At 34.9% G+C, this 26,948-nt stretch overlaps 2 protein-coding genes and 1 long non-coding RNA gene across 9 annotated transcripts in view; 2 read left to right on the forward strand and 1 right to left on the reverse strand.

The window, feature by feature from the left end:
* The window catches only part of LOC129744250 (D-beta-hydroxybutyrate dehydrogenase, mitochondrial), a 307,586-nt gene that overhangs the window by 88,445 nt on the left and 192,193 nt on the right, over positions 1-26,948 (reverse strand). The gene's annotated exons all lie outside the window — the stretch shown is intronic.
* LOC129744252 (uncharacterized) lies at positions 7,650-8,764 on the forward strand. The gene is made up of 3 exons (XR_008736866.1): positions 7,650-8,113; positions 8,170-8,415; positions 8,492-8,764. It is a non-coding gene; the product is annotated as an uncharacterized LOC129744252 (long non-coding RNA).
* LOC129744251 (elongation of very long chain fatty acids protein 7) overlaps positions 19,371-26,948 on the forward strand; it is a 161,529-nt gene continuing 153,951 nt past the window's right edge. Inside the window, exon 1 of the mRNA XM_055736682.1 lies at positions 19,371-19,874. The gene's annotated coding sequence lies outside the window, so the exon portion shown is untranslated. The remainder of the gene's footprint in view (positions 19,875-26,948) is intronic.

Here is a 26,948-nt window from a genome sequence, read left to right on the forward strand (position 1 = left end):
TAGTAGTTTTCATCGGTGTGGATAGGGAGCAGCAGCTCCGCCGAAATTGTTGTGCCTTCGTCGAAAATTCTCATGAATGAAATCAGACCCGAAAACGACGACACGACTACTGACTGGTGCTAGTCGATTGGTCTAGAGCGTATTTCCACCCCAAAAACCCCAACTTTGGCCCCAACTTCCCTTTCCCCCAAATTTTCTACTGGAAATGGAAAAAGCGTGAACAGAGAAAAAAAAAAATCCAATGAATGGATGTGGCACGATTCGAGAATATTATCATATCTGTTATTTTTTTCTGGGCAGCAGCACTTTTCTCTCTCCAAGAAGCTACCTCTTTGAAGCCGTACATTTCGGAAGATGTCCTTGAAGAGACGACTGAATCATCCTGATGATAACTTTGGAGGAAAGACCACGACGACGGCGACCGGAAGTAACGAGATTGTGGAATGGCGGCCCAGCGACGAAGAAGATGACAACGCTTTGCTGTGTGGGAATTCTGGTGACGGTTTGTAACGAGATGTTTCTGATGCCACCACAACTAAGTGAATTGTGGGCGTCCTCAACCAAGAATGCGACAGTGAAAAATCCCGCACCCTTTGCTGGTGGTTAGGTTAGATGAGATGTAAACGATTGAGCCACAGATTCCGTCGCCGTGTTCGAGCTTTATCAAAGATTAAGATTAACATGGGACATTTTGGAGGGTTTTTTTTCTCAAACGATTTTTGCTCACCTTGAACTTTGAACGGTTGAATTCAGGTGTGTTGTACGTTTTTGAAAGTTGGAAAAGCGTCTAGCCTGTCCTTTGTAATTGGAAGAATGGCTTCGTTTTAGTTTGTCGAATCAGTTCTTAAAAAATAACGGAAAGCAAACTCATCTGATAGGTATTTTAAATTTGTTCCAGAAAATCAAAGACTTGTTCGAAGTTCGAACAGACGTGATCGCCATTTACTATCACATGTGTTATTACGAGTATACATCCAGGCGTTTAAGTGGCGCTAGTGAATTTGATAGCGTTGGGTAACGTGTGCAGGTTTTCTTTTGATAATTCAAACATAAGGGTAGATACACGAATGTTGGACACTTTTCCATTTTGTACAGATGAAATTTATCAAGGCGGTTCCTGCAGGTATTTCATTAACGTTCTTGAGGTAGGAACAAATAAATGTATGACTTTTTTTTAAATAAAAGCTTTCAAATTAATAAAAAAAAAAACTTTCAACACTTATCCGAGTTATCATTTTGCTGGGTTACAAAACCTAAAATATTGATTTTTTTTTAATAACTAATCATACTCCTAGGATTCCTTTTAAAAATTTAACTCCCAAAAAATGAGAATAATATTCTGTGATTCAAGTTCTCCATGTGAAATATTAATTACTTCGATCCACTGTTGATTTATGATTTAAATTTCTCAAACATGTCAGGGAGTTCTATAATTTGTAAGTCCAAGTAATCTTTTTGCAATTCAGATTTATTTCTATTAAAAAATTTTTAAATCAAACACAAAGTCTTAACTTTGAATGGCAAATTTCTTGATTTTAAAATCAGAAAAAAAAATAAACTTAACTAGAGGAAGTGCACCTCCCACCTCCGTCGTATCCCTTTAATTCGTCTTAACTCTTGAATGCATGTTTTAAAGCCGATCACTTTCCACTTCTATTGGCTACTTCACATGATTGACTTGCACTTGTGAATTTATTTTCTACAACAAATTTGTCACCTTTAAAACTATTTTTTACGATATTTGATTTTGATACCACGAAGTGAAATGAATTATTGGCACACTCCGCTTTATTGATAGACTAACTTAGTGATCCTCCCCCCCCAAATTGATTTTTAATCTGATTAAAAAAATTTGACAATTTTCGATTGAAATCAAATCGCGCGGCCCCCATAATTTGTCGAAATTTTGCCACAGCGATTAGGAAACCGTTTTGCAAGAATTTTAATTAGACCGGTTCATTTTTACTATGTTTCCTGACCACAGTCGGACTAATAGAGGTTGAACATAATTCATTTCCAAGTAATTACAGTTGCGTTCAAAAAAGAATGAAATCGCGTGAAGCTGCGCACTCACTTCCTACTTCGACAAGCTGTCATTTCTCTCTCGGTTGATATTTCTTCATGAAATTTACACACAATCTAGTTCAACTATCCAACTAACGTTCTGCAAAATTTGAAGAATTTACAATGACTGGTAACAAAGATACGGCTATTCCCGTAAAAAAGGGAAATTTGGAGTTGCTTCACTAAATTTGCTGTATCTTGTGCAGTTTTCATTGAAAAATCTTGAAAATTGGTCAAAAGATGTAAAATTGTTTGATCTTGTAGAAGGCCAAGTTTTGTCGAAATCGATTAACGTGATCAAAAATAGTGCCTGTTAGAAAATAAGGTTCATTATCGCCCAACGAACGATTTCATTCTTTTTTGGACGGATGTTTGTATAGAAAACAACTTCATCAATGTTTTATTGGTTTTTTCTTACACAAAATAAAAATTCATTACACCGAACGTTGTAAATTAATAGAAACTTCATTTGTGCTTTATTTAGGAATAGAAAGTGTGTCAACAGAGTTCAAAATAAGAAGAACAGTGTTTCAGAAATGACTTGCTAAATATACTAATAAACAAATTTGATACACAATTAAAACGAGTATTATATTTGCTCTTGTGTTTAAGTACCAGTTCTGTTGGAACAATTTTTATTTCTAAACGAAGCAAGAATGAAGTTCTTAACCATTTATAAGATTCTTTGTGATAAATTTTGATTTTGTTAAAGAGAAAACCAAGAAAACATTTTTTAAAGATGTTTTCTATACAAACATCCGTCCAAAAAAGAATGAAATCGTTCGTTGGGCGATAATGAACCTCAGTTTTAACCCGGCACAATTTTTGATCACGTTAATCGATTTCGACGAAAATTGGCCTGGTACTAGATCAAACAATTTTACATCTTTTGACCAATTTTCAAGATTTTTCAATGAAAACTGTACAAGATACAGCAAATTTAGTGAAGCAACTCCAAATTTCCCTTTTTTACGGGAATAGCCGTATCTTTGTTACCAGTCATTGTAAATTCTTCAAATTTTGTAGAACTTTAGTTGGATAGTTGAACTAGATTGTGTGAAAATTTCATGAAGAAATATCAACCGGGAGAGAAATGACAGCTTGCCGAAGTTGGAAGTGAATGCGCAGCTTCACGCGATTTCATTCTTTTTTGAACGCAACTGTATGTTGATTTTGACCTCATTGAAGCTAGGAACTTGATGCGCTAGGAGATAAGTGCAGAAAGCCTATTTATATTAAAAAATGCTTAAATGTATTCAGCATTGCTTCTAATTTATGGTTAAAAATGAACAAAGTATTGATGACCTTTTAAGCTAAGTAGTTGGTGTTCCATCAAGTCGATTTTTTTAAATAAGTTGGTGTGCACGCAAGAATATCTCCAACTTTACGGATTTCTATAGTTCAACTCCAATGGAATTGTTTCTGCTTGATACTAGAAGATATGATTATTTTTGGACCTTTTATCTGATGACATTAGACCTTTCTCAAGTAATTGAAACATAAGATACATCAATTCTATGAAAATTAGACTTTTTGAACTTCTTTTATTCAAACTGCAATATATTTCATACTGTGGTAGAGAACAGTGGAAGTTATCGGAAAATGGTAAATAAATGAAGTACGTTCGTTGAAGTTACTTTTATTTGATTGGCGAAATATTATTAATCGATTGGATACAAAAAAAATAAAATAAATTTAAAAAAAAAAAAAGATATTTTACTGTGTAAGTTTTTCGGGTGTCTTTTATCTGATTGTGAAGTGTAGAAAATAAGCGTGTAGGTTGAAAATGTCATTCTGTCAACGATATTCGCGAAGAACGGTCGGTTACAGTTTTGGTCCTGTGGTGAGCGAAGTGAGTGTTTAAAAAAAATATATTTCCGCGAGTTTGAGGGAGACGGACGGATGGAGTTACCACACATACGTCAAAATGCTTTGCTCTACAGAAAGGTCACTGAAAACTTAAATTAAAACTTCTCATGTTTTCAGAGAATCTCTGAATGAGAATCAATAACTACTCTAGGAAAAAAATTCAATTCCTGTAGAGAAAATCTTGATATCTATTGAGTTTTTACGACGCATTGAAAAACAATGAAATAAATTTCCTTTGAAGATCAAAATGACAAGAAATTTTGGATGAATGGATCATTATAATTTTGAAATTAGAATTAATGAGTCTCTGGTTTGGATTTCAATTCAAATTTGGATAAAAAATCGATATTGGTAAATATGATTTTAAGAACGTAAATTCGTTCAAAATTCAAACCCGCTTATATTCTGATTCCTCCCATAGAAATTTGAAAACTTGACTCATGTTTGCTTAATTTTAATACATTCTCTGTGAATTTTTCAACAAAACGACATTTTTAAGCTGATTTTTTTGTTTGTTGTAACTTTGACAACAACAAAATGTAAATGAATAACAAATCGTCAATATCCGAAAAAAAAATTATTTTTTGCAAAAAACTTTTATCGCTTGTAAAAAACTCGAATAGATTAGCTGAACCAGATAAATGCGCGTTTCACGCATCAACATGGCGTTGCTGCACGCAAAATAATTTAGACATTATTTATTTTTACAGGATTTAAAACGTACACTAAAATTTTGATGCATCATTTTGATTCTACGTGGATTTTGTAGTAACTACAGTGTTCCAAGTGTGCCCAGGAAGTAACTTCTTTACCTTTACATAATTTCCACACGAATTTCAAGTAAAATCTAAGTGGATGCTCTAAATTGGTTTCGAGAGTTCTTATAAAAGCAAGTTCACTCGTGTTGGATGAAAGTGGTAGAAATTTTGACACTTGTAGTACATTTTGAAAATTTTACAATGCAAAAAATTTTTCAAGATCTGCTTCCGTCAAATTTCTTTACAACAATGTTTCTATTTCAGGGGTGTCTGATATAAATCCAACTATTTTTACATTACAGCATGCGAGAGTAGACTTAGTGTTGAAAGAAAATCGCAAAACTTTCCAAATGTACTTGAAGTGTCAAAATTTCTACCACTTTCTTCTAACACGAGTGAACTTGCTCTAAGGAAAGTTTGAGCAATTTGTGTTTAACTTTCGCTAGGACTACACCAACAACTGCGATTTCTGGCAGTTGCCTCAGGAATATTTGGAAGGTGAGTAGTCACAATATTCGGGATTCGATTAGATTTATCGTTGATTTAGACAGATGAAATTTCTGACCAAATTTATTGTTTAATTTTTTCAGGCCACGGAACATCCCTTTACGGTAGCTTGGTGTTAGGTTTCCTGACGAATCAAGTCAGAAGTGTCTTCCAGGGATGAAAGGGAAAACGAGACTGACCCGGAAAAGATAACTTATTTATTTTTCAGAAAATTCATTTTTATTTATTCAACTTTTTTTTTGTATTTCTACATGGCAGCCCAAATAAAAAAGGCGGATTGATTCAAACTTTTTGTGACAAAGTGTTGGAGTTCTGTTTGTGTTGCGTAGCATAAGGTTTTAAATAAACTTTCTTTAAAAAGAAATTTGAAAGAAAAAAAAAATCAATGAGCACTTTCCTTACAGCAAGTTCACTAGTACTAGAAGAAAGTGGTAGAAATTTTGACACTTCTAGCTCATTTTGAAAATTTAACAATGTCACATTTTTTCAAGATCTGCGGCTGTCGATTTTCTTTAAATACAACACTTTGTCTATTTTTGCATGCTGTAATGCAAAAATAGGTGGATTTAAATCAGATACCCCTAAAATTGAAACAGTGTTCTAGAGAAATATGACGTGAGCAAATTTCCGAAAAAAAATTTCCTTGTAAAATTTTCAAAATTTGCTACAAGTGTCAAAACTGTGAACCTGCTTTTATAAGAATTCTTGAAACCACTTAGATTTCACGTGAAATTCATGTGGCAATTATGTGGAGGTAGAGTAGTTACTACTTGAGCGCACTTAAAACACTTTAGTTACTACAAGATTCACGTAGAATCAGTATGATGGAACCAAATTTTAGTTAACGTTTTTAATCCCGTGAAAATAATTTCTACATTATTTTGCGTGTATTAAAATACACTTGCACGCTGCACTCAGCCGAAAAGGAAACGTTAAATTCACCTGGATTTTCACGTAGGCGCTCATTACGTGAACTTTTACTTGATTAATACACATACACTACAATACAATACACAATACAATACAATACACAATACACATACTTGTAAGCTGTCAAAATAAATACACATCGGATTTACGTGAAAATTTAGTGATCCGCTAGGTATAAACGAATTTGGTGCATTCTATGTGATGTTCACATACTTCTGAATAACTTATTCACGAAAAATCTATGTGAAAGGGTTCAGTACTCAATATGGCGCACACCCAAAAGTTCGTGCTGTAAGGAAAATAAATTTTATAGTGATAGAGAAGCTGATTTTACGTAAGCAGTAAAAATTTGATTGTGTGTTTGTTATTAAAATATTTTGCTATTTTCAGATAACTCGGAATTGGAGCGCTAGGAAGGCCAGGCAACAAGTATGGAGGCAACCCAAATGCCATTTCCGCTACGATTTTATGTAAAAAGAGAAATAAAGTGAAGTTAAAAAAGTTTCATTCTGTATTAGAAATAAAAAAGTGCATCGTGTATTTTAAATAATAAAATGTCCTGCAAAATCATCACATTTTTTTTATTGAAATGTACGAAAAAACTACCTATGTTCGTATTACAATGAAATCTACGTGAATCGCAGAAGCAGAACGAATCCCTATGCACATTCGATCTACGTTGTTTTTACATACAACTCATATGAAAATTACGTGAATTCACTTGCTGCGCGAGCTCTGTTTGCTACCGGAAATTCACGTAGGTTTCATGTGATTTTCATGGTGGCAAAAATCCATGTACATTTTCACGTAGCGTTCATGTGAAGAGTTTCTTCGGTGTGGGTTGCCAGGTGCCCAGATTTGTCTAGAAAACATAGAGTCTTGACGTTTCGTCAAAGATATTGGTCAGAATCAGATTTTGCCCAGATTTTTGCTCAGAGTGCCCACACAGAAAAAAATAATGACTATTACGTGACATTGAAAATGATGGCCTGTAAAATAAAACGGCCGGTAACTAAAAATACATGTAAATTTAAATGAGTTTGTTTGAAAAATAAGAGAAAATCCTTTAACATTACAACAAACGTCCTGTAACAAAAAGGAGCAAGACATTTACCGTAGATTTACAGGTCGTGACAAAATTACGTGTCGTAAATTATAAACATGTCCAATAATTTTCATTTCCACATCAGAAAATTCAATCCGCCTGGCACCCATTTCAGTATCAAAAGAGAGACGTCAAAAGCACGCGGTGGTATTTTGCTTATTTTGTTTACGTTTTTGTGTTTCGGTTCTGTTTCTTTGTTGTGCTCCGTTCTGCCATTCATATCATGTCGAAATCGGGAAGGACATGGCTCGATATAAGACAAAACAATCACAGATCCAGAGAAGCTCAGATAATTTTGTCCCCCAGAAATTTAGTCATCCGATTCTTATCAAATTAAACGTTCCAGGATTGCACCAGGTTCCGTTTCAAGGGCTACACGCTAGGACTAGTACACTTTGTAAAAGGCAGTGTTGTTCCGTTGCGGGCGAAAGCACTAAGTGGTACCTATTGGAAAATCCTTCGCCTCTGCCCGAGTCCCCACCAGGAGCTGTTATGTCATTCAAACTTCTAATCGATACGATTGTTCAAATGGGCACAATCAGTTCACGATTATACAAGTTTGCTTCTCTTCAGTTTCAAGTGATCCGGAAAGGAGTAAACAATCGGAGTGCAGAAAAGTTTTATGAAAAACTGGATAGTTAAAACAAATCCAATAGATGGAACGGTCGAAAATTGTCCAAAGCTGCTCCGGGACCAACCAAAATTTCCAACAATCAGCCTGCATGCTCAAAAGAAGATGATGTTTCGTGCTTCATATGCAAGTGTCGAAAAATCATCTAAATACGGTCGAAAAATGAAGTTGAATTTTAATTATGTCCTCAGCCAGCCGTGATGCTATTTTCGGCTAAATTATAAAGTTTTTTGGTAAGGAGGCTGGAATGTAAGTTAATTTATGACGTTGATGTGTTCTATGTATCTAAATATCCTTTTTTACAGTAATAAGTGCTTGCCGTGACTCTAATATGTGGATGGTTATCGATATTTCGATAGAATCGACATTTGGTTCAGGCATTTGAACATATGTATCTGAGAGCGGAAAAAGTCAATTCTACCCAAAGGTCGAACGATGAAAAGGCCCCAGACATGAAATCATTCGAACAGACGTTGGAATTTTGCGTTGGAAAGAAACCTTTGAAAATCGTAAATTCTCTAGGAATGAAAAAGTTTGTCCACCGTTACTGGGTAAGGCCTTCTTGAAGAATAATTTTATACAAGAATAGTATGTTTTAGTTTCAATATATTTTATTTCTAATTCAAGGATTGGAACTGTACTTCCTGCTTCACAACCGTAAAGGATCAATCACTGTGACTAAAGCTACAAATTAGAATCCAGCTAGGTGCGAAAGATAGTTGTATACAAGAAAATTCAAGAACTAAACTTGAACTTCGATTGCATTAGGCGCAGTTGCCCAACGTGTAATGAAAGAACGTTTTTTCACCTTCAAAATCCATGGAATCGACTGGTTTAGGAGAAAATTTGTTGTAACTTAAGGTTCCTTGGCTTTGAGCGAATTTGATTGTTCCCATTGTTTTTTTTTTATTCGGCATACGTCGTTAAATTTTGCTAGTACTATGATAAATGACGTATTTAATTAAAATGGTTAATACTTGAAAGCATCCCTCGATTGTTGTCCACAATATGAAAGACCTGCCATTCATTGCAGCAGCTTTAATAATGCAACCAATCTGGAAAATGCTGTTGGTAGCTCTGTAAACATTCGGTAGTGATTTGAATGAATGCAACGATGATGTGAGTAATAAAAAAAATAATTGATAACCTATTTTGTTTCTTAATTTATACTTCAGATGAAAAGGGAAAAACTAAATATTCATTAAATACAATTTGAAATTACAGTCCTGTAATTCAAATCTAACCTGTAAGAAAAATTGAACATTAAAAATAAATGTCACGTAATTTTTTTTTCGACCTGTAATTTTACAGTAAATGTCCTGCTCCTTTTTGTTACAGGATATTTGCCGTAATTTTACAGCAAATAATTTTTTCTGTGCAGACTTCCAAAATTGAGTTATGAAATCAATATTCCTGTGTAAGTCATATGATCCGTAAGTGCCAAATTATACTACACTCAGAAAAATACTATTATGTATGCCATAAGATTCTCTTATGAACTGGCGCTATAAGAAAAATTCATGAAATTTATAAGATTATCTTATGACTGAAATGAACTTTCTGGATGAACATCTTTTGGAAGTTTGGTTTTTCATAAGATAATCTTATGATTTTGTCAAAACATTTGGAATTTCATATGATTTTTTCAAAAAGCAGGAAATGTCATAAAAATGGATTTTTAGACATTGATAATTTGAGTCCCTTTTCTTGAATTTATTCCTTTCTTATTAATCTGTTTCCACAATGATGGCACAGAAGCAATTTTATTCCGGTTGAAATTGTCCAAAAAACAAAATAAAAAAAAAGATTATTTGTTCGCTATCCTCGTAATGGGACATAACATTCTTCCACAGAATCAGCAGACACGTCAGTTGTTGGCTGATGTACGGAAATACCTTGGGAAAATCCTCCACTGGTTTCGGTCTCTGGGCCTTTCGGTTTTGGTCAGCCAGCTGAAGTGCGGACAAAAATATCGAAATTCAAAGACTTTGAATATTTCCAAAATATTTTTAAAAATCACAACAATTATAGAAATCGCTAAATAAACTTACCATTGAGAAGATCAATGTCACGATTACCTTAAATGTATTATTTTTTTCTGAATTGCTTCTGATGACAAACAATCTTGTGCGTTTTTCCTGGCGCTTAGAATGAATGTGCTCATTTTATTTTCACATAACAGTTTCTTCCGTTTTTCATAAGAACTTCTTATGAAAATGAAAGAAATTCATAAGACTCTTATGAAAAATTATTTTGGAAACAAAGAAGAGGTTCATGAGACGTGTCTAATGAAATTCAGAAAAGGATTTCTTCTGAGTGTAGAAATCACGAATGTATGCATTGGTATTTCACAAAACATTCATTAATACTTAATTTTTTTAGATAAGATCAACATGGTGTTCGTGGTAGGAAACAGGGTTTTCTGTATAGTTCTCCACTACCCCCCTCACACGCATCGTCAAAAATTTTATTTTGTTGATACCAAATTTGGGATTTTTCTTGTGCATAGACATACACAGCCGTTTTTTTTACAAGTTGCCCGGCTTCATGGCAAGACCCTTTTATTGCGACATAGATCTCATCTAAACTTTGCAGTTATCCTGCGCGGTTGATCCGTGAGAAGTAAGCTAATGCCAATTGCATGAACCACAACTGCAATTTTTTTAATTAATTGAATTGAGACAATTTTTGTCTCCTTGTACAAGGACCTTGTACGACAATGAGGGGACTTGAATGTGAAAAATAAATTATTAATGGGCTCATAAGTAAGTAATGGATTGATCTATTTTCTGCAAAGTTTCATGAAACAATATAATAAATATAATTCAATGAATAAATGTCAGTATTTAAACCAACATAGAGGGTAATTCTATTGAAATAATGAAAACAGCTTCCTTAAGCTCATGTCTTAGGGGCCCATCTTAAAATCAAAATTCTGTGTTCTTTCATTAAGTTTTGATATCTACATTAGATCAAAAACGAGGCACGAAAACGGAACATTGTTTTTTATCTAAATGTCTATTGAGGCGTGTAAATTTAGATCGAAAGCAATGCACGAAAATTGATCAGCTTAAGGTCGTGTAAAAATAAACAACGATACAAATTTTTGAAGTTTTGTTCTGGATATTTCAATTTTTTTTTAATATCCAGGTTTCGGATGTTTCATGCTATTAAACACAATGATAAATTTAATGAATAGTTTATTTTAACTAAACAGCATGAAAGTAAATTTAACATATTCACCCATAATCACCAAGGACAGCGCAAGGCAGGTAGTTTTTTGGACTCAAAGATGACAAGAATGAATCCTGATCATATTTTACCAGTCAGCGTCACCAGTATCAAATTTTGTTCCGGACAATCATGGTTTCGGATGCACGTCACTGCAAAAACGAAGAAAAACTCATTTTCAACATCTCCAGTTCATTGCTTGAAGTTTCACTTCATATATTTTCCTAATCTTTATCCATTCGGGATTTCGTGTGTGTTTTCCTCCTTGGGCTTCGATTTGCTCTGGCTTGCATTGATCCGTTAAACTACCGCGAACTGCTTCTAGCTTTGCTGTTCGTTCAAGAAAAAACCATCGCGTGTCAAAATGATTGAACTTAGTCCGAAAACAGTAGATCTGTCATATTTTACATTTTTTGAGAAGTAAATTTATATTCAAAAAATGTTTTCCGGACAATCAGGGAGTATAAACTTATACCAAAAGAACTCAATTTACTCTTTTCAAAAAAAATCTATTTTAAAAAATCAAAAAGGTTGAAAAACTACATCTTTTCACAATAACACTCTGGGAAAAAATAGATCCCTTTCATTTGTGATTCCGTTTACTTTTAGAAATTTTGTGCTGTGTAGAATCTGCAACATGGATTAAATACCAACTCGTTGATCTCTATCCTTGATACGAGAGTAATTGTTGTTCTGAATCTGTTTTCAGAAATCCATTTTGTTACAATTAAATTTCATAACTAAAATCTCTGAATTCAATGTTTTTCGTCTGAATTCATTTGAAAAACAATCATTAGCAGGATTTAAACCTTAAGAAATAAAACTAAAAACCAATCTCAGAAAAAATGAACGTTCTGAGAATAAAATTATCCAAGCTAGAATACTGTGTGCTAGAATAGTGTGTAAAGCTCGAAATACTGAAAAATACTTCATTTTAGTTCTTGACCTGAGTAGCAAAAAGTATTAAGTCTTAATCAAAAAATAACAACATTTTAAATTTGAATTCACTTTGATGGTCTCTACCCTTAAGCAAATACTGAATTTCAAATACTCAACCTTCCTCGATCTATAAATATTTTACCTGAGCTCAAATACAGTACCGTCAACTAGGGCAACATGCAGCATTTTTCAAGTTCAATGGCTTCTAAAAAAACTCACTTCCACAGATAATCATACCCTTTATGCATCAAAAGAATTTATGTTAGTGGGACATCAAACTGACGTATCCAGAAAAATTGGGTTTCTTCAGTAATTTTTATTTTTTTTAAACAAGCGACTTTCACTATATTCAGAAAAAGGTGTAACTTGCAACAAACTTTGATTTTAATGAAATATCTAATGGAAACGTATGTAAATGTATATTTTTGAATTTTTTTTATTGCTTTAAAAGCAATTACGCATAAAAACACCAATTGCAGTAGTTTCTGGTTCTGTTGAAACTAATTTAAGGATTCTGCATACATTTAGGGGTGAAAAAATACGACAAAAAATTCTACTAGCTGAAATCATATAAATAAATGTTTAGATGAATGATATTTCAATGTTGACAAATGCGTGATGCAAAACAATCATATTCGAGCATTTGGAAACGAGATTTACATTTTGTTGCATCTTACCCCAGACAGGTAACTGAATAATAAAAATACTTATAAAACAACTGGGATTGTTCGAAAAATATTTTTACACCAACAGTGTTGGAAAAGGATGATAAAACCAGTGAAAAGTTTTTAGGTGATATCATTAAGCCAATCCGTCATACTGGGTAAAGTTTTTTACGGCAATTTGTACATTATTGATGGATTTTTTAAATTTTGAATGAAAATGAAAATCTTTCAAATACTAGTTTAAGATGTGAAAAATAATGTCATCATCAAGAAGAAGCTTTCTGGAAACTTTGGGATTTTTCCTAGAAGCAATAATTTTTGCCCTGGCATTCATTCTACAATTTTTAGTGCCGTGACAAAAAGCTTGACAACGACGACATTGCGTAATATTTTGTAAAAAATTGGTAGAAGATTTTCGAAAAGGTTCGAATTTGACTCGACAATGAAACATAAGACGAGCCTTAAAGAATTTGCAAATTATTCACCTGATCCTTTTTAAAATGGATCAAGGAAAGCTCAGGAGCAAAACCAACACTACTGATATTATTCGTGTTGGTTCTTTTCCTCATTTGAATTACTTGAATCGGAGAAAAACCTAACAAAGAATTTAATTCAGTTGTGATCTCATCCGGTGTCTGATCGCCGGTGAGACCACGAAGTACAACTTTAAATGGACGATCACTTCTAGTGTCGTACGTAAAAAATTGATGTTATTTATTATTCAAATAAATTAAAATTTTTTGAAAAATAAATAAAAGATTCCGCCAAAATACGAGCAGTTCCCCTGCGACCGATCTGAAAAGAAATCTTCACATCCTTGACGGAAGTGACGATTTCTTTTCGAAAGGCATTGAAGTCAGGAATCGTGACCGTAATTGGTGGAACCTTTTCGTTTTTAAGAGTATAAGAAGAAGAAGGTTTCTTAGTACTCTTATCAGAATTAAATACGAATATTTCCTCATCACCGATGTTATGAAGGACATCGAATGAATTGGAAATTTCAACTTTTTTGGGCGATGGACCTGAATTAGGTTCGGCAATCCGTTTTCTTCCGGCCCTTGAACCGGCCGATGACTTCCCCATGCTGGAAAGAAAAGAGAAAAATATGAATAAAAGAAAATAAAAATAATTTTAGCACTGAAAAGTGCTGATTGAAAAACAGGTAAGGAAAAAATAAATAATGTAAAAATGTTCCTGCAGGTACACAGCAACGATACGATGCTCCGGCGTACGTGTTGACGGCTCAACGGTACAGATGGAAGTGAACGTTCTTCCTTAACTTGATTCTAATGTTTCTTCAATCTTTTCCTCATATCCGAAAAGTAGATTTTTTTTTTAATTTTGAGAGCGGTGTTTCAATTTTTTTGACAATTAAATTATTCTCTCCATGAAGCCTTAAAAACAGTAAAAATTCACTCTGTTGCGAGAAAAGGCGTAAGGAAAGGGTGCTACGGAATAAGTTGGAGCTACTGAAGGCGAGGCAGCTGCCCCGGAACTACGAGAAACCCAGCGTGGCGGTACTGGATGGTTTTGTGGTGAATCGATCGAAGGAAGAGTTCACCGACAAACAGATCGATCTACTCAACAAAGGTCTAAACTACGCGGTGTCGAGGAAACCAAGGATGGACCAGATTATCATCGATGTAGAGACGGCTATTAGGTCGAGTAAGCTGTCCACGGCCCAGAAGGATTGCGCCAGAGCCGAAGTGGCAGATGTCTTGAGAAAGGGCATCAATGGGAAATCCAACGTCGAGGAAATCCAGATAGCGAAAGAACTTAGGAGAAAGGAGGTGTTCTACGTCAAGGCGGACAAGGGAAATTCAGTGGTCATCATGGGCAAAACGGATTACAACGGATTGATGCAGGCCAAAATCGTTGAATGACCGTATCGAGTTCGAAGAGAGGACCCACTACCGGAGATGGTTAAGGAGGTGGAAAAAACGCTGAAGGACTGTGGACCGATCTTAGGGTTTGCGCCGGGCGCCCTGAAAGTGTCTGCCCCAATCGTCCCTAGAATCAAAGGTCTACCGAAGATTCACAAACCAGGGAATGAGATGAGGGAGATAATTTCGGGTGTGAACGCGCCCACGGAAAAAGTGGCGAAGTGGTTACTGAACGAGTTTAAAAGGATGCCAAAACCTTTTAAAACGAGATCGGTAACCAACACATTAGAGTTCGTGAACAGACTGCAGGCGTCGGGAGGCATAGAAGAGGACGAGGTCATGGTTTCCTTTGATGTTTCAGCTTTGTTTCCAAGTGTTCCCGTTAAAGAAGCTTCTAATCTGTTAGAAGATTGATTGCTTCAACAACACAATGGGAGCACTTGGAAACTCAAAGTTAGAAACTACAAGAAATTGGTGGACTTGTGTATGGAACAAACCTTCTTTAAATTTAGAGATTTGTTCTATAGACAAACAAAGGGGACACCAATGGGAAATTCTCTGTCTCCATTCTTGTGTGAACTGTTTATGGCTCATTTGGAGGAGACTCTTGAAAATCAAGATTTATTACCCGAAAAATGGTGGAGATACGTCGATGACATTTTTTGTGTAGTAAACAAAGATTTTCTAGAAGAACTTCTAACATCCGTAAACGGTTTGCATAAGAATATTAAATTCACTTGCGAAATAGAAGAAGACAGGAAATTACCTTTCCTGGATGTTCTGGTAAGGAGAGATGATGGCCTATTCCAATTCGAAATCTACAGAAAGCCGACAAACACCATGAGGGTAATACCGAGCACCTCGAACCACTCGTTCCAGTATAAGATGGCGGCGTTCCACCACATGATCCATCGGATGAACTTCATTCCCCTATCAACCGAGAGAGAGAAGAGAAAAGGAACTTCAATATTGAATCAAAGCAATCGAAGGATTCCTTTTAATTCAACCACGGTAAATGAAAAGTTCATATACCAGTATTTCGATAGCAACTTACTACCTTCTTCAGTGAAAATTCTTCCTTCACAGAATCCTAGATCTGCAGTAGCTTTACACATGTGTGAATCTGGACACTCTATTGATCGAGGAAATGTCTAGCTGATCCGGTCTTTGAATAGTAATTCGCTTAAATTGGATGTTGCTGAAAGCATTGAAATCTTCAATGAAAAATCAGTTCATCTCTTAAACGGAGACACCGGACCAGGGCACACTTGGTTGTTCAAATTCTTAGGTAAAAAGAAATACAATAATTTACCTGACAATGCCCAAAACCGGGTAGAAAATAATTTAGCACTACCAGAAAACACCCAGAATAGGGTAGGTTAAGGTTGCCAGAATTTTTTCCACTCCCATCCGGGCCTAGCAATTCCGGGCATTTTTTCAATAAAACCTGGCAAAATCCGGGCATGGATTTAAATTTTTCAAATCCAAAGACCGGGCAAAAACCGGGCAAAATTTAGGTGTTATTATATATAAAAACAAAGAAAAAATGCAAAAAAAATGAAATTAATATTTAATTGATGTAATTGCAGACTTCCAAAAACTTTTTGGAACACTTGAATATATAAAAAGGTTTATAAAAGTAAATCAGCGAAATAATTTGAAACAACCGTTGAAAATTTCCATACCGTTAATCGATTTTGCTAAAACTTACTCAAAAACTTTGATTTTTTTTGGTTTCTTTGTGAAAATTGTGAAAAAGTCAGGGCAATATCCGGACTTTTTTCACGATATCCGGGCAACCGGGCCGGGCCGGACTTTCTCGAAATTTTGTATCAAATATCCGGGCAAACCCGGGTAAAACCGGGCAATCTGGCAAGCTTAGGGTAGGTAGACCCAAAAAACAGACAACGGCACAACTGCCGAGCATTCGGAGGTTTCTGCTACCTAGTAGTAGCTTACCTAACCCGGACAATATAAGGGAGGGAAACGATACACATTCATCAATCGAAAACGTTCACTGAAGAAGGTAGTAAGTTTCTATCGAAATACTGGTATATGAACTTTTCATTTACCGTGGTTGAATTAAAAGGAATCTTTCGATTGCTTTGATTCAGTCGAATCATTCAACCAAGTAGGCTCATACCACAACAGAACTTCAATATATTTTCCAAACGGCTAATGAAAATGGATACCAAAGTAGATCCATTATAAGGAAGAAAGAAAGATTGCTTCAACGGAAATCTTTCACTACTTTAACTCCTATTCAGAAGGAGTTTCAACGAAGGTCCATGGAGTTCAACAGTGTCAACGCAGTCGAATTACGACACAAGTTGACAAAGTTCGATATTGAACTAGTGTTCACTAGCTCTAATAACACTAGTTTACCAATTTTTAAAAAAATCGTGAACTTGGTTAACTGACCAACATTTTTAATGTAAAATCGGGCGCTGAATCCGAAAATGAAATTCAAAAAAATCTCAAAAGAACCGTTTTTGAGTTATGCTCCAATTATGAAATTTCGAAAAAATTAAAAAAGTTCTTGTACTTAAATTCAAATATCTCGGATGGCACAACAGTAATTTGAAATCCCTCTTTTGCATATTGAAGGTGAATAAATTTTCTATCGATCATCTGAACACTGTTTTTGCGTTTGACCAACAGTCTTGTTGATATTAGTGACTTTATGAGAGAAAAAATTGTAAAAAACGCATTTTTTTAGAGAAAATTTAGTTTCAACGAAAGTTTTAGACTCGATAGTAACATTTAAAAAATCTGACTTTCTTTTGCCCTTGAATGTCGATTCAAAAGAAAGATTTCAAGTGGTTATTTATCAAAATCGATTGAAAATTGAAGAAGTTATGGCTACTTTATCATAACAGTAATTTTTGTAGTTTTTTATAATTTAGCGAACCGCAGTACACTTATCATAGTATAGGAAGAATGAAACATAATAGAATAATGAAATTGAAATGAAAATTTATTCACCTTCAATATGCAAAAGAGGGATTTCAAATTACTGTTGTGCCGTCCGAGATATTTGAATTTAAGTACAAGAACCTTTTTAATTTTTCCGAAATTTCATAATTGGAGCATAACTCAAAAACGGTTCTACTGAGATTTTTTTGAATTTCATTTTCGGATTCAGCGCCCGATTTCACATTAGAAGTGACCTTCAGTTTACTGAGTTCAAAAATGCTGTAAACTAGTGTAATCAACTGAAATCCATCTTAGGATGAAAAATCAGTTCATCTCTTAAACGGAGACACCGGACCAGGGCACACTTGGTTGTTCAAATTCTTAGGTAAAAAGAAATACAATAATTTACCTGACAATGCCCAAAAACGGGTATAAAATAATTTATAACTACCAGAAAACACCCAGAATGGGGTAGGTAGACCCAAAAAACAGACAACGGCACAACTGCCGAGCATTCGGAGGTTTCTGCTACCTAGTAGTAGCTTACGTAACCCGGACAATATAAGGGAGAGAAACGATACACATTCATCAATCGAAAACGTTCACTGAAGAAGGTAGTAAGTTGCTATCGAAATACTGGTATATGAACTTTTCATTTACCGTGGTTGAATTAAAAGGAATCTTTCGATTGCTTTGATTCAGTAAAAATTAAAACTCTTGTCATGCACCCATTTAGGAGCTCTCATTGCTTTAAGAATAATGTCAAGAGGTAATCAAATTAGAAAAATTCGTTGAAATACACTTCTGTTATTCGAAAGTAAAGTTCATGTGTCAAATATTGTAAAGGTCAATAAAATACAGGTTTTTCTCCGACTTTTGTTTCTGATTCTCGAACGATTGATACAGATTTTGATAAACTTCATCTCAAAATGGTATAGAAACCATCAAAAACTTTAACTCTTAAAAAGAACTAAGAACCACATTCAAGGTCATTCTGGAAAAAGCTTCGCGGAACAAAAAAAGACAGCTGCAGGCCATAGTTTGGCCACCTATGACTCATGTAATAGACACCATTTACACAAACTTAAAATATATAGACGGTCGCAATGTATTTTTCAAAACAGGTGAATTTAAAAAAATATATTTTATGTTTTTGTATTATTCAATTTCTGAAAATTAAGATTTTTTTTATATGTTTCCAATGTTAGCTTATACGCAACGATTTTTTTATACAAACTTCTTCCTCATCGTTATGATCAATAGAAATCTGTTATTCCTATCTCAAAACATTCAATATTTAATCCTTTTCAAGCTTTGTGTATCCCATACACTTGATGCCACCTGATTCACCTTACATAAGTAGGATATAACGGGGTGCTTATTGAAAGATAATTAACCTAGACTTGAACCTCAGTCAGACCACAAAAGTCGAGAGCGGCAGCTCCAACCCATGAGCTCTCTAAGTAAATCTTTGGAATATAACTCTTCCTCCCACCCTTTTCGGATTCGACATTACTGTCGTATAGTTGTTCTAACTAAGTAACTGTTCTATGGTTTGTTTGAGGTGCGATGAGTGCGGTTAGCATTTGAAGGGTGTCGTACGATCGTGATGAATGACAAATGTTTCGCTTAGTAGAACCGTTTTTAGTCGAAGCTCTGCTCCGTGTGAGCGCTTCAGCCGATTTGTGGATAAACCCTATGCTTAAGTTCTATTCAATTTAGGAGGGAAAATACCGGCATCCACCTCTTCTAACGCAACGAAAAAAAAAAACTATCACAAAACTAAGCCTATACCGGTTTCTTCTTCTTTGTTGCTGCTGCCACCGTTGAGAGTCAGACTTTGACAGGGCTCAGTTTAGTCAGTCGTTTGTTTTGCTAACGGTCACAATATAGTAGTGCGACATCAACTAACTTGGAAAAATTTTCTCCGGAAAAGTTTTTTTGAAATTGGGAAAATATTGAACAGTGTTCATTTGATTGACAATTCTTGCTCTCGAAAGTGGTTGGCGAAAGTAATCTTCTCAATCAACTAAAAAACAGAGAAAATGAAATTAAGCGCTAATCAAGTTAAGTAATTCAGTTTTTTGTTAATTAAAGAGACTGTTCGGATGAAGATTTGATTGATTGACCGGTTCCGAAAGCGGTGTTCAATGATTGAAAGTTTGCTTTCCCAATTGATTTAATGTGTGCTTTTGAGAACGTTCAGTGAATGGCTCACCCGATGAGAGCTGTTGCGATTGAGTGATTATTATTGCAAATGAAAAAGAAGTGGTCAATGTTTCAATCACGGTCCATTTGCAAATTTGTGGAACGATATTGTGTGATTTGAGTTATTAACGCCAAGGAACCCAAAAATATTACAATCAGAGTGAAAAGGTAGGATCAACTCATCAGTTAATTGTGTACCTGAATTCAAGGAAATTTCTCACTTCAAATATAATACTTCGAAAAACTTATACAAATAAATATGTTTTTCAGCATGTTGCAGTAAGCTTAGTTTATTTGGGCAAATTTTTAATTTCTGAAACCCTGAGGTCTAATCAGCTTTGTTTTGGCTCAAAACTCGTTAATGATTTTCTAATGAATTTTTAAATATATTTTATATGCGTAAATTTAAATTTTCCAGTTAGTATGGGAAAATTTAACATTTTTTTTAGAGAAAAAAAAAACAAAATTGTTCATTGATTCACAAATCCTCATACGTAAATTTCCAGAAAACAGTTTTATAAGGCCCACAGTTTCTTATGCACTCATTTTATCTCAGGAACTGATTTTAAAATAGAAATGAAAATAAAGGAAAAACATATTACAAAATACCAAACATTACACTACCAAAAATCAGAAATATAAATATTTTTCGAACCATATAGATCGACAAAATTTTCGATTTAGATACCAAAAAAAACTCAATCAAAATTAGCAAAAAAATGTTGAAACTATTTGATCATGTAAAATATGCAATGTATCGCAAAATGTTATTTTGTGTGAAATTGTTACAATTATTCAGTTATGTTCAAGCAGTAAACTTAACATTTATAATGATAATTATCACTAATAATAACAGTAAACATTAATCACTGATGATACAGTTGATGTGCTTTTTTTTATTTTCTCAAACCCTTGGATCTTAAAAGATTTGTATTGGTTCTTGAGGATTGAACTGATGAAGATTTGAACTGATGAACAGCCAATCATTTTTTCCATAATTTTAAAGAACCGTGTACTTGAGTGAATTTCAAGTTTTATGTTTTTAAGGGAAAATCTTTTTTTTTTCTTCTATGAAACTTAGTATGCTTAGTATTGCTCATGCTCATGAAAAACTTTGTCGAAGACCATAACTTCGTATCTTATTAGACAAAATAGTTATTAGCTTTTTCACAGGAATAAATATGTGTTCTGGCATTGAAAAACAATAAATTCTATTGATTTTTCTGCTGGTGCCTTGCAAAACATTACATAAAAAGTAATCTTGCAATACCTCGCTAGGCACCCAGCAGTGATGTCAATTGAATATATTTTTTTTTATTGCCTTAAGACATACCCCTGTTATATAGCTAATTACTTTTTTGTCTAATAAGATACGAAGTTACGTCTACAACAAAGTTGTTCAGTGGAAAATTTCCTTCAGAAAATTTATAAGTTGGCACAAAACCGTTAGAAGGTTTGGTTCTACAGAAGCAACAAAAATGATGATGATTTTTTAGAACAAAATATTGAATTTTCCCTTACAAACATAAAAGTTCATGTAAAAGTAACTTTAAAATTCTGTGAAAAATCATGGTTGAGTTTTGAATCAAAACGAAACATTTAAGACCCCAGGGTTTGAGAAATTTAGAAATGACCCAAATCGACTTAAACGAATGCCGTATTCCCTTGTCGAAAATTAATTTGAAGTGTGAAATAAAACTACTAGTTCGGCATAAAAAGTTCTGATAACAAAAGACGTTTGAATAGATTTATGTTTTGAATGATTTTCGTGTCAAAGCCTTTACGAGAAAATTGTCTTGAACCAGTCCAATACAACTCATTCTTTGCTTTTCTAGAATGTAACCCGATGCCCTTAAGTCGAGAAAATTAAAATCAGGCAAAGACAGTTTATTTTTTCAAATGGATGAAATCCGGAAATTTCAAAGGTTTAAAAGTAGAGTACAAGTACAATTTTCTAAAATACATTATTGCGACATGAAACGTGGGGTTATTCAATTTCTTTTTGATTACTCCGCTTAGTTTTTAATGGATTGAAATTTAAAATTATAACTTTTTTTGCAGTTTTCTGGAACTTTATCTTACTGGTTTCCTCCATTGAAAAAACAATGACACTCTCTGCGAAAAATATGTAGCAAATTTATGGTTTTGAAACTGGTTGGAAGATTATTCCAAACAGCTATGCCCCTGACAAGGATGGTAAATCTTGGTGTAATGGCAAGATATTTAAAAAGTCAAAAAAAAACTTACTCCTAAGGCAGTTAAACTGACTAAATATGTAAATTGAGCTCCTCATGATTTTATGAGAAGTTTATGGTTTTTATGGATAAAATGCAGGATTTTTGTGATATAACATTATAACATTTCAAAAATATGTAGTGCTTTTGAAATTACATCCACAGAACCGGTATGAAATTGCCAATCTTCATTTATTGCGTTAATCTTCCGTTAATATAGTGAAAATCAAGTTTGAATTTAATTTAAGAAAATCTGGGAAATTAAAAATTAACAATAAAAAAGAAAAATAGCTACTTTGAAAATTCTCCAAACATTCTGTGATACGTATTTTGAAAATCTTTAAATACTAATATGTGTCAAATTACGTTAACTTCCCTATTATTTTTTTCAATTTTTTCTATTGGAACTAAAAAATTTTACGTTTCATTGATTTTGTTTTGGAAAAGTTTATCGACGCTCCAAAGGTCTTTCGCGTCACAGGTTCATGGATTTAAAAGAACGGTTTCACACCACTTTTTTACATTCCTTAACCACGATCTTGTAAAAATTAAAAAAAAAGTACGCAAAAAGTACGTAGCTCTTTTGGAAAGTAAGTGACTTTTTTAATGTTTCGTAGCTGATCCACAGTCACTCACCGTTTCTTTTCATATCCTGTTGGAGGAATTTCCGGACGTGAAACAACCCGATCCTCTACGGCCACTTTCTGTTAAACCATAAAAAATAGTTTTGTTTATGTTCTCTTTTCGTCAATTCGCTAATCGAGAACAATAGCGGTAGACAGTTGATGATGATCGATGATGATGACACACGCTAACTTTTGGCTACCCCTTAACGAATACTTTTGACCCGTTATTCAATAAGACTGGGAGAACTCCTTTTTTCGGATAAAGCCCCTTTACCCTTTAAGGGGTACTCAGCTTGATAACGCTTGTACCGGATGAAAATTACCCCTCATTTTAAAAGCATAGCGGAGAATTACCCCTTATTTCAAACGCTTGCGGCTTTTCGAGAAATATTCATGCATGGAGTTCTGAATCAAAATAAAGTGAAATATTGGCGATTTTATAAAACATTTATTAACTAGATTCATAAATAATTGGATTGTGCACATAATTACCGGTCCGATTTCTGTAACGTTCCGAGTTGTTTTGTTCGTTATTTCCTTTTCTGTTGCATTAGACCTGGACCTTTTCCTTGTCGAATTGAGATGACCGAAACTGAAAATAATGTTAACTTTGGATAACTTGAAAACCACTTAATATATCGTTAAAAAACTTACGATCAAATCCGCAAAGGTCACTGAGAGAACTGCCATCTTTGTGCTGCAGAGTAGATAAGTATCAGCCGAACAACTTATGGAATGATCTGGCGAGAAAAATTTATTTAAATAACACAATAACGAATTCATTTTATTAACAAAAACTTACCAAGATCAAGACCACAGAAAAATTGCACCGTTACTTCGACAAGATATAAAACTACCCTTTTCAAACGGACTCGAACTTTTTAAAATAAGGGGTAATATTGATCCGATAAAATGACCCGTTATTTGACAGATCGTGAGGTTCTCAATAACGGGTCAATTTTACGCCTTTAAGGGGTAGCCAAAAGTTAGCGTGCAGCAATACATATGTTGTCATCATAAATACACGTTACACTGGCTGAGTGTGGCCGCAAGTGATTATGAGTTACCCTACAGTGTTGCTAGATTTTCCTAGGTGGTTATCCCAGAAGCCAATAGTATTTAGAGAATGATTAAGAGTTTGAGAATCACTTAGAATAAGCGACAAGATTGTTACCGCTATAGTGCTAAATAAGTTAACATATAAGGACTTGACGAACTGAAATGAATAAACGGTTTCCTATTTCCAAACCAAAATCCCTAAAGCATTGAATTCAACAGATTATGAGCCCAGACATGTCTGGTGTGGAAAAATAGATAGCTTGAGAGGGGTACTCTTTAGAGATTGTTAGAAAAATTTGCGGTTAGTGAATCGAGGAGCATTCCAGCCAGCAAGATGTTCGTAGAGATCAGCCGGAGGCCCAAGATCGATACTGGAGCTGAAAAGAAGGTTCCTGGACGCAGAGCTGGCATTCCAAAGTCGAGAGTTTTTCCCAATCAGAAGTTCAGTACCAAACTTGGCGATGAAGGATCGAAAGGCTGAAAATAATATCATGAATCGTTGCCCAGCCCAAAGTAAAGGCCGACGCGAAAAAATCAGGGTGGCTGTCGAAGCACGGCGTTCAACTGCTGATTACTAGCGGGAAAAAGGCAGGGTCAGGTTTGTTGTCGATTCAGGCGCCACCCAGGAGGATTTTTTTAGGGGAAAAATCGTTGTCAGCTTTTACTGCTTCTATTTTTTGTGGTCTGGTCAGCCTCGTTGGAAAGCGCTGTTTTGAAGCCATACGAAAACATAAAAATTGCATATCTATGAGGCAAGGTCAGCTTAGTCTCGCATCACTACAGCAGTTCATTCGCAACAAAATGGCAGAGGGTATCTGTCATTTACCAGCAAAAATTGAAAAGTCACCTTCATCGACGACTATACCTACTTCATGGTCGTGTATCTGCTCAAGCAAAAGAGCGAGGTCTTCGAACGATTTAAACAGCACGAGGCGATGGTTACAGAACTCTTCGGTCAAAAGTGCAGCAAAACAGCGTCAGCGAACGAGCCAACCGAACTCTATTGGAATAGGCTAGAGCAATGATCCATGGTATCAAGCAGCGAAGGGCTTGCTTGTGAGGCGAAGCTGTTTTAGCGCTGACGAACCGGTCATCGACACGCGGTCTTGCGATTAACAAGACTCCTTATAAAATGTGAGTTGGTCGAAAACCGAGGCTAAATAATCTTTGGATTTTCGGGTACCCAGCGTACGCAATCCGGAGGAAATGCGGTAAAGCTCGACCCTAAATCAAAACGACTGGTTTTCGTGACTTATGCAAACTACAGGTTCAGGCTTTGGAACGGGTCAAATCGATCCATTGAAATCCATCGAAACGTAGTCTTCGATGAAACGAGTATAGTGGAACCTGAACAAAAGCCACTCCTCTCATCTATCGAGAAGCCCGAGATTTCAAAAGATCCTGCGTTAACATTTGAGAGGCTAGCCAATGTATCAGAACAACAAATTACTGTCGAGCGGTTAGCCGATTTTCCTGATGATGCCATCCAAACTGTGAGTTCTCAGAGGACGATGAACAAAATTCTGTCAATCCAGAATCGGCGCTGAGACAAAGTCATCGAAGTCGAGGAGTTACTCAACGATTCGTGGCTAACGTAGCCGCTGCTATTGATGAGAAGCTACCTCAAACATCTACGAGCTAAGACTTGGAGTCCTGGAAGATCGCCTGCATGACGAGGAAATGACTGCCTTAGAAGAAAGCAAGACTTGAGATGAGGTCAGCTTCACCACAGATCACAGAAAACCCATTCACCATACAGGATGACGGTCGCGACAAGACACGATTAGTCGCAAAAGGATGTTCTCACTGGACTGGACTACTGGAAATACATGGTCGAGTCCATCTGATACTCTTATCCTGTACGTGGATGACATCCTCGTTGCTGGGAAATATTTTCATAGTTTATCCGGATAAACTCTCCGGCTTGGAGAGTTATTCCAAATCAAGAATTTGCTGGAGCCAAGATTTTCGGCGTTGGTATACCGCATTAATGCATAACCGGAAATCGAATTTCACTAACGATTTCGATGGTCAAAGATCTGTGTCGGGCTATGCATTCTTGATCTTCTGGAATTTAATTTCGTGATCAACGAATCGTCAGCAGACGGTTGGTTTCTCCCCGACCAAAGCTGAGATTGGAGTGTTGTGCCACTAAACTTCTTCTGCCATTCTGCTGAATATGTATTTATTGCGTTAATCTTGAATTGAAATACTCATAATCGATTTTAATTTACACTTAGAAAATCTAAGAAATTGGAAATCAACGAAAAGTTAAAAAAAAATTGCATCCTACTTTAAAAAATCGTCAAAAATTCTGTGATTCGTATTTTGAGGATTAAAATATGCCAATAATTGTCACGTTACATTAACTCTCCACTTTTTTTTTTAAATTCTTCTATTGCTTCGATTTATTGTTTGAAAATTACGGTTTTACACTACTTTTTTAACATTTTCTGTGGTCATGATTTTGAAAAATTTAAAAATAATATTTGAACGCAACGAACAGCTTACAGCTTCAGCTGTCTCGGACACTTAGTGAATTTTTTTTTGGGTCTCCAATAGCTGATCTACCATCCTAAAATCATATTTGAGTTACGTTACTAAGTATTCAAAACATTTATTTTTGTAAAATCGGAAGAGAAACCAAGGCGATTTTAGGCGAGGAGTGACAAATTGACACTCACGGTCTGATTAGAGAGTTTTTTGCCCGGACTGTCAGCGCGCGTTCGAAATAAAAATTAATGATGCCAAATTGGTGATTTTATGAATTCATAGTGGGTTCCATGCGGCTGAATAAAGATACAAGCCGTGAATCTTCCAAAAGTGCCATATGGACACTCAAAAGCAGATAATTGATACCGTCAACTGGGGCAACATGCAACACTTTTCAACTTCAATGGCTTCTAAAATCTTAATGGTTACAGATAATCATAACTCTTGTAAAGAAAAAGTTTTAAGGTTGATGGGACATCAAATTGACGTAGTCAGAAAAATTATTGGTTTCACCAGTTATTGTTAAATTTACAAAAACTTGTGATTTTCACCCTACTAAGAAAAAGGGGTAAGTTGCAACAAACTCTGAATTTAATGAAAAATCAAATGAAAACGTTTGGGAAATTATAGTTATTGATAAATTTGTGATGTCATAATGCATAGAGCACCAACTGCAGTAATTTTTGGTTTTGTTCGAGTTAAATTTTACATTTTTTCTGTCAAAATTGATTTTAAGAAATAAGTGTTAATCTGCTGCATACATTTAGGGGTAAAAAATACTACAAAATATTCTTTTAGCTTAAATCATGAAAATAAATCTTAGGATGGAT

This window comes from Uranotaenia lowii, chromosome 2 (assembly GCF_029784155.1).
Source record: "Uranotaenia lowii strain MFRU-FL chromosome 2, ASM2978415v1, whole genome shotgun sequence".
NCBI lineage: Eukaryota > Metazoa > Arthropoda > Insecta > Diptera > Culicidae > Uranotaenia > Uranotaenia lowii.